The sequence below is a fragment of the Capra hircus genome, chromosome 4 (genome assembly GCF_001704415.2).
Source record: "Capra hircus breed San Clemente chromosome 4, ASM170441v1, whole genome shotgun sequence".
Taxonomy (NCBI): Eukaryota; Metazoa; Chordata; class Mammalia; order Artiodactyla; family Bovidae; genus Capra; species Capra hircus.
The window spans coordinates 35676172-35692749 of NC_030811.1; the positions used below are offsets into that span (position 1 = coordinate 35676172).

General features: G+C 36.6%; 1 non-coding gene across 1 annotated transcript; it reads right to left on the bottom strand.

The window, feature by feature from the left end:
- TRNAS-GGA lies at window positions 3013-3084 on the bottom strand. Its single transcript has one exon. It is a non-coding gene; the product is annotated as a tRNA-Ser (tRNA).

The following is a 16578-nucleotide window of genomic DNA, read 5'->3' on the forward strand; positions in this document are numbered from 1 at the left end:
ATGGAAATTTTTATCCCCGGTAAAACTTTCCTAAAATAAATTTTGGAATAATTTTGATGTCAAACCATTTGCATTTTATCTCTTTCAGACTAAAACAATGTAAGAAAACAACATGTAAATGGAAAAAGAACAAAAAACCAAGAACTAAAGCAGCATACATGAAAGTGAAAGTGAAGTTGTGTCCAACTCTTTGCGACCCCGTGAACTGTAGCCTATCAGGCTCCTCCGTCCATGGGATTCTCCTGGCAAGAATACTGGAGTGGGTTGCCACATGATAGAAATTAAAATATCATACATTAACAACCCATAGGTAACAATCAGGAAAAATTTGATATGAATATGCAGAATATTTTTGTGCGTTTATGTGTGCGTAGACAGTAACAATTGTTTTTAACATTCTTATACATAATTTTGCAACTATTCTGCTTTTATTAAAATCTCTTTTCCTAGAACATTATTTTAGATTTCTTTGCTGTTGGTAATTATATATAATGATTTCACAGTTTTTATTTTTTATGAGTGAATCATAGTTTATCATTCCCTCAAAAGTGGTCATTTATATTGAGTAATATGTAGTCATTATAACAACATTGCAGTAAACATTCATATACATGCAGTAAACATTCATATGTATGCAAGATATTTGGATTATTTTTTAGAGATCATTTTACATAAAATGATATTACTAATATCAACAGTACTATATATTAACAATCCTTGTTGTTCAGTCGCTAAGTTGTGTCTGACTCAATCTGATAGATGGACAATTCCTTTTGATTTTTATTAAAATCTGATGGCTTTGAATATCTTATACTGTTTTATTGACAAAATATAGTTTATTTTTAAAAAAATAAATTACTTCACTTTCCTTTATTTTGTTGTTGTTGTTCAGTTGCCCAGTCATGTCTAACACTTTGCTACCTCATGAACTACAGCATACCAGGCCTCCCTGTCCCTCACCATCTCCAGGAGTTTGCCCAAGTTCATGTCCACTGCACTGGTGATGCCGTCCAGCCATCTCATCCTCTGATGCCCTCTTCTCCTTCTGCCCTCCATCTTTTCCAGCATTAGGGACTTTTCCAATGAGTAGGTGTTTGCATGAGCTGACCAAAATACTGGAGCTTCAGCATCAGTCCTTCCAATGAGTATTCAGGGTTGATTTCCCTTAGCATCACAGTTTGAAGGCATCAGTTCTTTGGTGCTTTGCCTTCCTTATGGTCCAGCTCTCAAAAACATATGTGATCACTGGGGAGACCATAGCCTTGACTATATGGACCTTTGTCAGCAGAGTGATGTCTGCTTTTCAAAACACTGTCTAGCTTTGTCATAGCTTCCAACCAAGAAGCAATCGTCTTCTGATTTCATGGCTGCAGTCACCATCCACAGTGATCTTAGAGTCCAAGAAGAGGAAGTCTGTTATTTCTTCCACCTTTTCCCCCTCTATTTGCCATGAAGTAATGGGGCCAGATGCCATGATCTTAGTTTTTTTAATATTTAATTTTAAGCCATTTTTTCACTGTCTTCCTTCTCTCTCATAAAGAGGTTCTTTATTTCCTCTTTGCTTTCTGCCATTGGAGTGGTATCATTTGCGTATCTGAGGTTGTTGAAGTTTCTCCCACCTATCTTGATTTCAGCTTGTAACTCACCCAATCTGGCATTTCTCATGATGTGTTCAGCATCTAAGTTAAATAAACAGGGTGACAACAGACAGCCCTGTTATACTCCTTTCTCAATCCTGAACCAATCAGTAGTTCCATATAGGGTTTTAACTATTGCTTCTTGACTCGCATACAGGTTTCTCAGGCAGCAGGTTAAGATGCTTATTTTAGAAAATCTTTATATATTCATCTTTTGCCTTCTATATTGAGAATATTTCCCTTAATATTGCTTCTATACTGACAGTGCTTATGATATTTTAATATAGAAAATCTTCATTTTATGTTGGCAAACCTGCTGGGCTTTTTCCTATCATCTGATTTTATCTTACCGTTTTTCCTAACCAAAATCAAGTTAAGTGGCAGGAGCTCTGGATTAAATAGTTCAACTCAGAATATTTTTTTCAAAGCAACTGTAAATGAATGAATGTGATTATAATTATTGTAACATTAGTATTATGTCAAAGGCGTCTCAGACAATTTGGAAGGATATATAGACTAAAGGTGTGTTGTCACTGCTGACCATACACTGCCATTTGATGATATGTCTATGAAGTCTCATAACTGCTCTGCTTTACCATTTAGAATGATGATCAGCATATGCTTTTTACATAAATCAGTTTATTTAAATTGATTCATCTTTAGATGTGCTAAGGTTTGCTAGAACTACAGTCAAACTACATTAAGAAAATTATACTCTTCTCAGAGACACTGATTTAAAGAAACACTTAAAAGCAATGTTCAGGTCAAACTTAATCATATTTCTGGTTAATCATACACTGTCCCATCACTAAGTCTACTACTAGAAGAAAAGCAAAAATGAATCTGGTAAAGATAAGTAAGTATAAGGTGTTTAGTCCATTTGGGCTGCTAAATAAAAATAGCAAAAACGGGGTGGGTGGCTTACAAACAATGAAAATTAATTTCTCACAGTTCTGGTGGAGGGGAAGTCCAAGATTAAGGCACCAGCAGTTCCAAGATCCAGTGAGGGCCCACTTCCTGGTTCATAAACACTCTCTTATTGCTGTGCTAGTAGTGATGGGGTCTCTTTCACAAGGCACTAATCCCAGTCACAAAGACTCTATCCTCATGACCCAATCACTCACCAAAGGTTCCCTCTCCAAATAGTAGCACATCAAAGATTAGGTTTCAATCTATGATATTGTGGGAGATATAAACATCCAGTACATAGCAATGCTAGTAAAACAATACATATCCTATCTTTACTTTCATCATCGTCATGTCCTGAAGTCGCTCAGTTGTGTCTGACTCTTTGCGACCCCATGGGCTGTAGCCTACGAGGCTCCTCCCTCCATGGGATTCTCCAGTGGGTTGCCATTTCCTTCTCCAGGGGATCTTCCCAACCCAGGGATCGAACCCGGGTCTCCTGTATTCCAGGCAGACGCTTTAACCACTGAGCCACCAGGGAAGCCCATCTTTACTTTAGTGTGTCCCTAATGGCACCCCACTCCAGTACTCTTGCCTGGAAAATCCCATGGACGAAGGAACCTGGTAGGCTGCAGTCCATGGGGTCGCTAAGAGTCGGATACAACCGAGCGGCTTCACTTTCACTTTTCACTGTCATGCATTGGAGAAGGAAATGGCAAACCACTCCAGTGTTCTTGCCTGGAGAATCCTAGGGACGGGGCAGTCTGGTGGGCTGCCGTCTATGGGGTCATACAGAGTTGGACACGACTGAAGCGACTTAGCAGCAGCAGCGGCAATGCTTACTTGATGATTACAGGAAAAAATGAACTTCATCCTTTAATAATCTACAAAGGGAGGAACAGACTCAAATCCAGATGATATTATTCAAGGTCAGATATCTTATTTTGCTTTGTTTCCCACTGTGCAACTAAATAAGCTAAGTTAAAGTTCCCTTCAAAAGTCACTAAAATATTTGAACCTTGATTCTACACTGAACTGGACAAAATTAATCATACAATGAAGACATTCTAGACTACTGCAGTAGAGGACAGAGGCTGAAACTGAGTTTAAAGTCAACTCCAGTGAAATACAGGGTGGCAGGTTTTCTCTGGGCTGAAATGAGCTAGTGGGAATTTACTGGATGATGCTCTAGGTCATGCCTTGAAAGCTGAAACGACTTCTTGGTTCATGCAGAATAGATCTGTTAGCAGGCATGAAACCAGCATTAATCTCATTGTACCTTTCCATCAGAGCTCTTAAGTGATAAGGTGCGTTGCCAATGAACAGAAAAGTAGGTCTGAACAGGGGCTTCTATTTCAGTAAACCGTGTTATTAACAGATGTGCTGTCTTCAAGGCTTTGTTGTTTCATTTACAGAGAACAGAGTAGATTTAGCATCATTTATAAAGGCTCAAGGATTTTCAGAATGGTAAATGAGCACTAACTTTGAGTTAAAGTCACCAGCTGTGTTAGCCCCTAGCAGGAGTCACTTGTTCTTTGAAGCCAGGCATTGACTTTGCTTCTCTAGCTGTGAAAGTCCTAGATGACATCTTCTTCCAACAGAAGGCTGTTTAGTCTATACTGAAAAACTCTTGTTTATTGTAGCCACCTTCATTATCTTAACTAGATTTTCGGGATAAGTTTAAGCTTCTACATTAGCACTTGCTGCTTCCCTTTGCACCATTATATTATGGAAATGGCTTCTTCCCTTTTATCTCATTTCCTAACCTCTGCTAGCTCCAAACTTTTCCTCGGCCACTTCCTCACACCTTTTTCAGCCTTCACTGAATTGAAGAGAGTTAGGGTTTTGCTCTGGATTGCACTTTGGCTTAACGGAGTGTTGTGGCTGGTGTGAACTTCTATCCAGACCACTAAAACTTTCTAAATATCACAGCAGTAAGGCCCTTTCACCATAATTATGTTCACTGGAGTGGTAAGTTTAATTTCCTTCAAGAACATTTCCTTTACATTAACAACTTGGCCAAGTGGCACAAGAGGCCTACTTTTCAGCCTATGCTTTTGATATGCCTTCCTTACTAAGTTTAATCTTTTCTAGCTTTTGATTTAGAGACTTGTGACTCTTTCATTTGAATGCCTAAAAGGCCATTGTAGGGTTACTAACTGGCCTAATTTCAATACTGCTGTGTCTCAGGGAAGAGGGAGGCCCAATGAGAGGAGGAGAGAAGAGGAACTGCTGGTTGGTGGAGTGATCAGAAGACACACAATTTTTATTTCTGAAGTTTGCCAACTTATACAGGCATGGTTCATGATACCCCAAAATAATTACAATAGTAACAGTGAAGATCACTTATCACCATAACAATTTAACAGCAATGAAAAAAAAATTGAAATACTACAGGAATTACCAAAATGTGACACAGAAGTAAAATGATCAAACAGTGGTGGAAAAATGGTGTTGATAAGCTTTCTGGATGTAGGGTTGCTCAAATTGTCGATTTGTTAAACAACAACAACAACAACACAGTATCTGCAAAGTGCAATAAAGTAAAGCACACTAAAACTAGGGAGGTATGCCTGTGCTATCACCTTTGATGATTATATTTCAAATAAATGGTTCTCAATTCCTTGAGAAAAACATTCCTAGGTTGTAAAACTTGCAAGAGGCTTTTAAGAAGTTTTACATCTTGAAAGGGCAGAGGAAGAATTTACAGTTACAAGTCTTCTAAAGTAAGTGTTATAAGTAAAGGGAGGTCAGAGGCCTATAGTTAGTAAGAAGCTTGTCTAAAGTTAGTGAAGCTGGAGGTTGGGGGGGTGGGCATTAAGGCCATTGTGATCAATACAAATTGAAAATTTCAAACTAAAAGCAGATCTTCCAAATAATGCTACTTGTAACCTCAGCATGAGACTCAAATCCCTCTGAGTGATGTTTAAGATTTAGTTCTGTTCAGAGATACACATATTGAATCTTAGTAATTGGATGAGTACAGACGTTGTAGACTGAGTGAATTTATTTCGCTACAATTCATCTTACACAGAGTGTGATACTGAACAGTAAAAACATAATATATCTTTCTCAACTAAACAATTTATCCTTCTAAAGATAAATAATTTATCCTAAATAAATGTTTATCTTAAATGTTTATCCTTTACTAAACTGTAAAAAAAAATTATCCTTCATTAACATATGAAAGAGAATATCTTCTACCATATTAATAAACAAGGGTGTCACAACTATTCATGGTTGCCGCCCTCCAAAAAGTGAATTAAAGTCCAGGAGGAACAATACCTGCAAACAGCAGCCATCTGCCACTCCCAAAAGTGAACTAGCAACTTAAGGATTCAGTGTGAACCAGTGAGCTCTAAGGGATTTCAAGAAGAATACTTGCTGTCAGGCTACAGACACTCCCTAAGCAAGGGGCATGTTAAAAAAAAAAAAGAAAGAAATTATTTCAGTAAGCCCAGACACTTGCAGCAAGGTAATGCTCAAAATCCTCCAAGGTAGGCTTCAACAGTATGTGAACTGAGAACTTCCAGACATACAAAATGAATTTAGAAAAGGCAGAGGAACCAGAGATCAAATTGTCAACATCCATTGAATCATAGAAAAAGAGAATTCCAGAAAAAACATCTACTTCTGCAGCCTTTGACTGTGTGGATTACAACAAACTGTGGAAAATTCTTAGAGATGGGAATACCAGACTACCTTTCCTGCCTTCTGAGAAACCTGTATGCAGGTCAAGAAGCAACAGTTAGAACTGGACATGGAGCAACAAACTGGTTCAAAATAGGGAAAGGAGTACGTCAAGGCTGTATATTGTCACCCTGCTTATTAAACGTCTATGCAGAGTACATCATACGAAATGCCAGGCTGTGTAACTCACAAGCTGGAATCAAGATTGCCAGGAAAAATATCAATAACCTCAGATATGCAGATGACACCACCTTAATGACAGAAAGCAAAGAGGAATTAAAGAGTGTCTTGAGGAAGGTGAAAGAGGAGAATGAAAATATTGGCTTAAAACTCAACATGCAGTAAATGAAGATCATGGCATCTGGCCCTATCACTTCATGGCAAACAGATGGGGAAAAAAATGGAAACAGTGACAGATTTTATTTTCTTGGGCTCCAAAATCACTGCAGATGGTGACTGCAGCCATGAAATTAAAAGATGCTTGCTCCTTGGACAAGAAAGCTATGACAAACCTAGACAGCACAATAAAAAGCAGCAACATCACTTTGCTGACAAATGTCAATGTACCAAATCTGGTTTCTCCAGGAGTCAGGCACAGACATGACAGTTGGATCATAAAGACAGCTGAGTGCTGAAGAACTGATGCTTTTAAACTGTGGTGCTAGAGAAGACTCTTGAGAGTCCCTTCGACAGCAAGGAGATCAAACCAGTTAATCCTAAAGGAAATCAACCCTGAATATTCATTAGAAGGACTGATGCTAAAGCTGAAGCTCCAATACTTCAACTACCTGATGCGAAGAACCAACTTATTGGAAAAGATCCTGATGCTGGGAAAGATTGAAGGCAAGAGGAGAAGGGGGCAGCAGAGGATGAGATGGTTAGATACCATCACTGACTCAATGGACATGAGTTTAGGCAAACTCTGGGAGACAGTGAAGGACAGGGAAGCCTGGTGTGCTGTAGTCCATGGGGTTACAAACAGTCAGATACGACTTAGCAACTAAACAATAACAACCAAATCCCTCAGTTTGAGATACCTGGTTTTCCTTAATTAACAATAGTCTTTGATGTTCAGGCCATCTGCCCCCTTTGTTGCAAACTTCTATACAATCCTCCCTCTCCTGCCTTCTTAGAGCAGTTTCTCAGACCTGCTTGAGATGCTGCCTCCTTGGATTGAAGTCCTAAGAATTTCCCACCAAATAAAACAACTCTCAACTTTCAGATTGTGACTAATTTTTAAGTTGACAAAGGCATTGCATTTGGTTTTTAAAAGTATGCAATCTCTGTCATTTGTATTTACTTTAAAAAAACCAGGTGGCTGTTGTACTTTTAATAATCTTACCCTATTTTTCTCTTTAAATTGTTTTCCAACCAAGTAAAATTCTTTGATTTTATTTTATGCTATTATATAGCTCTAGATATTAAAACCTAATTCTCTACATTTTTAAGTAGATTGTAGATGAGATCTGCGTTTTGGAATGATAATGTTTTCATTGATTATGAATGATTTAATACATAATTATAGAAATATATACTCAATAAATTTGGCATTCACTGGCAGATGTTTAAGAGATGCCATGTTTAAAACAATGTGTTAGAAATGACACCTCTCTAAGGTATTGCTTAATAATATAGTGAAAGTTCACAGCATCAATGCAGCAATTACTGTAATGATTGTGCCTTTAAATGTGTCTTCCCTTATAAATCTTTGGGCAATTAGTTTTAACAATGCTGACATACTTTTACCTATCAAACACCTCCACATTTTCATAAATTATAAATTTAAGTACCTTATGGTGAATAAATATATATTAAATTGGAAAGAAAGAATAATAACTTAATATATTCATATCCTGTAATGTATTCATAAAAGAGATAGAGATAAAAATGGTCAAGGTGGCAAAATTCAGTAATATTTGACAAAGTAGCCAAGAATACTCAATGGAGAAAAGGTGACCTCTTTAATGTAAAAAATGGAATATTCACATGCAAAAGAATGAAAATAGAGTAAAGACAGAAAAATATAAAAGAATAAAAAGGTTGTATACCACTTACGAAAATGAACTCAAAATGAATTAAAGACAAATACATAAGACCTGAAACTTACAAACGTCCTAGAAGAAAATGGAGAAAAGTTTCTTGACATGAATCTTGGCAGTCTATTTTTTGATATGACATCTAAGAAAGACATGAAAAACAAACAAGGGCCACAAGCAAACTAAAAGCTTCTGCACAGCAGTATCAGCATTCATGAAATGAAAAGGCAATCAGTGGAATGAAAGAAAATATTTGCAAACCACATATATGATAAGGGGTTAACAACCAAAATATATAGGGAGTTCATACAACTCTGTAACAAAAAATCCAAACAATCTAATTAAATACTGGGCAAACGACTTGAATAGGCAGTTTCAAAAAGGATATTCAAATGGCCACAAAGTACATAGGAGGTGGTCAACATCATTAATTTCTGGGCAAATGCAAATCAAAAGCACGATGAGATATAACCTCACATTTTCTGTTAGAAAGGCTACCATCAAAAAGACAAATGACAAAAATTGATGGTGAACAAGTCCAGAGATTACTCTCTGATGCATAAATATAACTCACCACCTAGCAATTTTCTTACAGATCTTAACAGAACATGGCAAAGATGTGAAGAATATCACGTTTCTAAATATGTTTAAGTTGAAGGGTACATTAAAAAAAATTTAATGGTTTTCAAAAAATAGAAAGTGAAGAAATATAAAATTTAAAATACTAGGAAATTTTAGGAAGTGTCTTTGTTTCTCAACATGAAAAAGAACAGTATAAATCAAATTCTTAAATAAAATTATTTGTCTTCAATATGAATAATATTGATAGGTAATAAAGAAAATATTAACAGAGCTGTAACACTAGACTAACCATCTATAATGTATCATATATTAAGTATCTGAAACTATGCATCGATAAAGTTATCTTACACTTAAGGTCATAATTTTGAGAGATGATAGTATTAAAGAATACCAGACTACACATTATTGCTTTAGAGACCTTAGCCAAAACTTGAGTTTGAACAGATGATGTACAAAAGGCAGAACTGAATTATAACACATTATCATTTTCTTTAATTATTAAAATAATTAAACATTATAAAGAAAACCCTTAAAAAATGTCTGCTGAGCAATTTAACATATGGTTTTAGAAACTGGAAAAGGTGCCAAGAGTATTGGCAGTCAAGATTACTGAGGCCTACAAAACCTAGAGGGACACAGGACAGGAAAACAGAGGACAGATAATTCTTAATACTAGCTTCAAATAAGAAGAACAGACATCTGAGACTATGTCCTTACCTTACATTTATTAAGACTGGTGAGCTCTAGAAAGGGCTGCCTACATGAAAGGAGTGGAACAATTGAAAATCCATTGCATTTTTGTTTCTGAATAATTATTTGCTTCTTTGAAGTATCAACCCTCTTCAATCTGCTGTTTTCAATGCCTCCCTAAGGATGGCAAATATATTTCTTCCCCAGTATCAGGCTCAACCATGTGCTTTGCTCGGGCTAATAAATTATGAGTGAATGTGACGGTGTGTCAATTCCAGTTTTGCACAGCGTTGCATGAGCCTCCTAATTCTAATTGAAGTGTGAATTTCAAATATAATGAATATGGGCAATAATCTAAGGGTAATAACCACCCAGTTACATGACAGGTGTTTTGGTTTAAGATATTTATTCCGTCTTTCAGTCAACAATCGTTTATTGAGCACCTACAATGTGCCAGATTCCATGGCAGGCACTGAGGACACATTGAATGAGCATTAAACATCATTGCAGATTCCGAAACAGAATTTGAGTTTTCCAACAAGGAGGGCACATGCCTCACTTGAGCTTTCTCCTTTACCTGCCATGTTCTCAGGCTACTATGTGGTTAAAACAAGAAATGACAGTTTTAAACAGTAAGAAAGCAGGAAAACAAATTATATAGATATGATGAGAATACAGTGAGGATATGTCAAAGAGAAAAGAAAAGATGTGGACAATATTACCCAAGCAAGAAAAAAAGCAAGAAGAAACAGAATGGTAGCAATGCAAACTAATTAATGTAAATATAGATGAGGACCATACTATGCACAAGGCAGACTACTTTGTATGATGCTGAAATAGAAGAAAATTTCTGACAGTTTAAACACTTAAATAGTGTAATAATGTTTTAATTAAAAACAGTATCTCTAAGACAATGCAAAGGGAAAAAATGGGATATAAATGTAGCTTTGCAGACTTAAGTCAGATCAAGGACAAAAATAGCATTTGGGAAAATAAAATTCAAAACAGCAAGAAACAGAAGGTTTTTGTACAAGGCAAAAATGACATAATCACTTTATAATACAGAAAATCATTATAGAACTTCAAGTTTGAGGAAAGCCACCAAATGGGAAAAAATTTTGGATAAAGGAGAACCAGTTAGCATAGAATTAAGCATTTCTCATACTATAAAATACTTAAAAGCTCTGTATAATGCAAAGTGCACCCTAAGAATACTGTAATTTAGATGTTTCCAAGTTTAGGATTGTAGAAGGAAATGGCAACCCACTCCAGTATTCTTGCCTGGAGAATCCCATGGACAGAGGAGCCTAGCGGGCTACAGTCCATGGGGTGGCATGAGTTGAACACAATTTAGCAACTAAACTACCAAGTTTAGGATATAAGCTAACAAGCAGTGTCAACTATCGAAGAACTCAGGAATGGCAACACACATGAGCCTTCCTTGATATATCGAAGATAAAATTCTAACCAATTAAGAAACAGTCTAAAGAAATCAAGAAGAAAAAAAGCTTCAAATATGAGTCCATTTAACATAAACAAATATAAATGGTTACCTAACAGACTACAGACGTTATAAGATGTTACACTGTAATAATATTACTAACAAGAATTTGAAGATGAAAAAGAAAAAAATTTAAAAGCTGTGTAAGACTCCTAAGGACTTAGTAAAGTCTTGATTTTAAAATATAAACAGCTAAACATTACCTAAGGATTACAGTCTTAATGTGTTCCATAATTGCTTTTCTTATCCATAGAATAACCTTTTTATTCACCACAAAATGTGTTTTAAATTAGAACATCCACAATGTATTTTTACTTTTTTTTCTGATGTTACATTAAAGATACATGATTTTAAGTATAGCACAGGATTCTTGAATTATTTTAATAACAATTTATATAAATCAATCTTTTGATCAATATATAGCATAAAGTATACCAGGCTTGATGTTTTTAAAAATAATGGAACACTGTGGAAAATTCTTAAACAGATGGGAATACCAGACCACTTTATCTGTCTCCTGAGAAACGTGTGAGTCAAGAAGCAACAGTAAGAACAGGACATGAAACAACAGACTGGTTTATAATTGGGAAAGGAGTACAACAAGGCTGTATATTGTCTCTCTGTTTACTTAATTTCTATGCACAGTTCATTGTGTGAAATGCTCGACTGGATGAATCACAAGCTGGAGTCAAGATTGCCAGGAGAAATATCAACAACTTCAGATAGGCAGATGATAGCACTCTCATGGCAGAAAATGAAGAGGGACTGAACAGCCTCTTCAGGAGGATGAAAGAGCCAAGTGAAAAAGCTGGCTTAAAATTCAACGTTACAAAAATGAAGATCATGGCATCCTGCCCCATCACTGCATGGCAAACAGAAGGGAGAAAAGTGGAAGCAGTGACAGATTTTATATTCTTGGTCTCCAAAATCACTGCAGATGATGACTGCCATCATGAAACTAAAAGATGCTTGCCTGGTCCTTGTAAGGAAAACTATGAGAAACCTAGACTGAATATTAAAAAGCAGAAACATCACTTTGTAAACCAAGGTCCACATAGTCAGAGTTATGGTTTTTCCAGTAGTCATTAACAGATGTGAGAGCTGGACCATAAAGAAGGTTAAGTGCTAAAGAATCGATGCTTTCAAATTGTGGTTCTTAAGAAGACTCTTGAGAGTCCCCTGGACAGCAAGAAGGTCAAACCAGTCAATCTTAAAGGAAATCAACCATGGACATCCATTGGGAAGATTGATGTTGAAGCTCCAATACTTTGGCCACCTGATGTGAAGAGCCAACTCATTGGAAAAGACCCTGATGCTGGGATAGATTGAAGGCAAAAGGAGAAGAGGCAGCAGAGCATGAAATGGTTAGATAGCATCACCAACTCAATGGATATGAATTTAAGCAAAATGGAGGCGGGGGGAGGATGGAGAACAGGGGAGCTGGGCATGACTTAGCACCTGAACAACAAATGGAACATTAGCAAACTGAATCTACAATATACAAAAACATATATATTACAAGCGAGTCAGATTTATTGAAGGTCAACACTGGTTCAACATTTGAAAATGAAATAATGTAATCTATCTACCTTTTTTAACAAGATAAAGAATAATAACCATATGATCATATCAATTAAAGCAGGAAAAGTGTTTGCCAAAATAAATATCCATAAGTACATACTGATGTACATAAATGACTTAATGTAAAAAATGGTGAAGAGAAAAATTTCCCCTGCAGAATTCTAAGTAATTTATGTCCACTCTACATCTTCAAAGAGTTATAATTGTCTACATCTTGTGTGGGCATCCTAGAGTGAGTTTCTTTTCAAGAATGTAGCATGTAAGGGGGAACAAGAGTAACTTATTTGTGTGCTAAGTCACTTTTGTCGTGTCCGACTCTGTGACCCTATGGACTGCAGCCCGCCAGGTTCCTCTGTCCATGGGGATTCTCCTGGCAAGAATACTGGAGTAGGTTGCTTTGTCCTCCTCCAGGGGATCTTCCTTCACCCAGGCATTGAACCTGCACCTCTTATGTCTTCAGCACTAGCAGTTGGGTTGTTAACCACTAGCACCACCTGGGAAGCCCTCAAGAGTAACTTAACAGTAGAGAAAACTAACATATACCATCTCAGCAACATGACTGAGGTCAACATTAACAGTTATAATTAATATTGATAGTATGTACCCTTAAGGTGATATAATAAAAATGGCATTTTACCTCTGTGATCTTCCTCCCCCAAATCATAATATAGTGTAAAATGAGACAGATCTCAGTAGAAGGATATTATATGAAATATATGATCAGTAATTATTAAATCTGGCAAGATCATCAAAAGCAAAGAAAATCTCAGAAGTTGTCAGGGTCAGGAGAAATCTAAGGAGACACAGCAACTAATTATGTTATCCTAGATGGGATCCTGGAATAGGAAAGAGGCATTAAGGACAATTAAGGACAGCTGAGTAAGATAGACTAGTTACTAATAATTTATTAAATTCAATAAATGTATCATACCAATAATGTGGGAAACTAAGAATAGGGTATATGAGAACCCTCTTTATATTGTCTCATTTCTTTCTGTAAATCTAAAATTCTTCTAAGCAATTATTTCAGTTCAGTTGCTCAGTTGTGTCCAACTCTTTGTGACGGCATGAATCGCAGCACGCCAGGCCTCCCTGTCCATTACCATCTCCCAGAGTTCATTCAAACTCATCTTTATCGAATTGGTGATGCCATCCAGCCATCTCAACCTCTGTCATCCCCTTCTCTTCCTGCCCCCAATCCCTCCCAGGATCAAAGTCTTTTGCAATGAGTCAATTCTTTGCATGAGGTGGCCAAAGTACTGGAGTATCAGCTTTAGCATCATTCCTTCCAAAGAACACCCAGGACTGATCTCCTTGAGAATGGACTGACTGGATCTCCTTACAGCCCAAGGGACTCGCAAGAGTCTTCTCCAACGCCACAGTTCAAAAGCATCAGTTCTTCTGTGCTCAGCTTTCTTCACAGTCCAACTCTCACATCCGTACATGACCACTGGAAAAACCATAGCCTTGACTAGACGGACCTTTGTTGGCAAAGTAATGTCTCTGCTTTTGAATATGCTGTCTAGGTTGGTCATAATTTTCCTTCCAAGGAGTAAGCATCTTTTAATTTCATGGCTGCAATCACCATCAACAGTGATTTTGGAGCCCCCCAAAATAAAGTCTGCCACTGTTTCCACTGTTTCCTCATCTATTTCCCATGAAGTGATAAAGTTTATTTAGAAGAACATTAATGATGGGTATAGCTAGGTGGTAGATTTGGAGAAATGTTTCTCCATTAATGCTTTATAAAGGGAATTTAACTTACATAAAAATGTATTTTTTAATAAAGACCAACTTTAGAAATAGTAATTCCATGATATTGTAGACAGCTGTTCTCCTGAGTTCATGTTGCTAAAATTTTATTTTCTAAAACATTTAATTGTATTTTAGAGTACAGTGGGCTTCCCAGATGGTGCTAGTGGTAAAGAACCTGCCTGCCAATGCAGGAGACATAAGAGATGTGGGTTCAATCCCCCGGTTGGTAAGATTCCCCTGGAGGAGGGCATGGCAACCCACTCCAATGTTCTTGCCTAGAAAATCTCACGGACAGAGGAACCTGGCTGGCTACAGTCCACTGAGTGTCAAAGAGTGGGACACTTCTGAAGTGATTTAGCATGCACACACACACACACACACACACACACGCAAGTTTCTGAGACTTCAGAAAACCTAGGGTTGTATGTAGCTACCTTAACACTTTCTCTTCAAATATCTTTAAGATAATCCCGCTGTTTAAGCTATAAATCCACTTAATGATTGTTTGCAACTACTTTAATTCTACATGTTATCAGATGCTATTAAAAGTATGTTAGCATTACTTTTGTCCAAGCATATTTATGGTATGAACAGGACCAGGCCCTTTCCACTTTGGGATATTTCTAACACTGCACAATGGATACTTGACCAACATTGCTATTTTAATATGTTAATGAAAGCAGGACTGTGTAGTATCAACTGAGTAACAAGATTATGTTTCTGCTAAAAGTTGTCCTGCCTTAGGTATTTTTAAATCCATAAAAACCACACATTCTGCTTGGAATAAGTCATAGTTGCTTTCATTTACAGAAAACAATTTGATTCAAGCTATATATATCTTAAAATGAGGTGCAATGTATAAAAATAGCAGAGAAAATTAACATATATATCAGCAGGGAAAGGCCTGCTGACAGAGATCCAGCCAATAAACCAAAAATTGTTAAAATTTTTCTTTATTTCCTATTCTTCTCTTAAACATGAATATGCAGAACTTAAAACTTAGAGTCTCTCTCTCACACACACACCCATGAATGTACTCTTCGAGCTAAGACATTTCCTTAGACTCAAAAGTTCAGAATTAGAATTATTATTACACAGAATTACTGTCTTGAGGATTTAAACAGTATTTGAGAATAAGCAACCTCCAATATTTTATCTTCTATCACTCCACTAAAATAAGTACATACAAAATGGTGAGAACACAATTTTAAAAATAATCAGAATAAAGAGAACTATATAATGTCAGAATATTGTTGTATGCTTCCCTATCTAAGGCCCAGGAATTTTATTATGAAGAATTTACTGAGCTTCCCTTTATTAACCAGCATGCTTTTTGTTTGTTTCTATTCATTTCTCTCTCCCTCTTTTTCATTATAAAAAGACTCCTTGGGAAATGGTAAAAGGTGCTTTAAATTTTTCTTATAGTCAATCCAATGAGTTAAAAAATCAGTCTTTATGACATGAAAACTGAGCAAACCAAACCTGCTTTGGCTGTTTGCTGATGCTTTTTCTTTTAGACAAAGTATTGACCTTTCAGTTACCTACCATTTTTCACATGCATTCAAAGGTAGCGATTCTCAGAAGAGAGAAAAAAAAAATCGTGGAAGATAAATGAAGTGTGTGTGTGTGGAGGAGGAGGAGTTAACAATGAGTTTTAAATTCTCAGCTGTACAGTCTCTACAAATAAAGGACTAGAAAGAAGTAGAGAGGGAAAATTGTATGACAGAGGTGTAGGTAATCAAATAGTTACAAGAGGATGTAGCCTCATTAGAGGAGAGAGATACATGGGAAGAATCTGAGGGAAATTGTGGATTGAGACTGGAGCTCTAGATGATAAACTGTCCTTTATGTGTAAACCAAAAAGGGAAATGTACAAGTAGAAAGCTAAGTAAGATAACAGTAATTACTATTATTGTTCAGTCACCAAGTTGTGTCCAACTCTTTTGTGACCCCATGGACTGCAGCCTGCCAGGCTTCCCTGTGTCTCTCATCATCTTCTGGAATTAGACCAAGTTCATGTCCATTGCTCTGGGGATGTCATCCAACCATCTCATCCTCTGTTGCCTAATTATTAGTAACTGCCATTAACTAGTAACTATTACTGGAAAGTCTGCCACTGCAGCAGCAACCACTAAAATTACTAGATTTTCTTCAATTTGAACTTTTCACATATTTAATTTTCAAAATAACCAAGAAACAG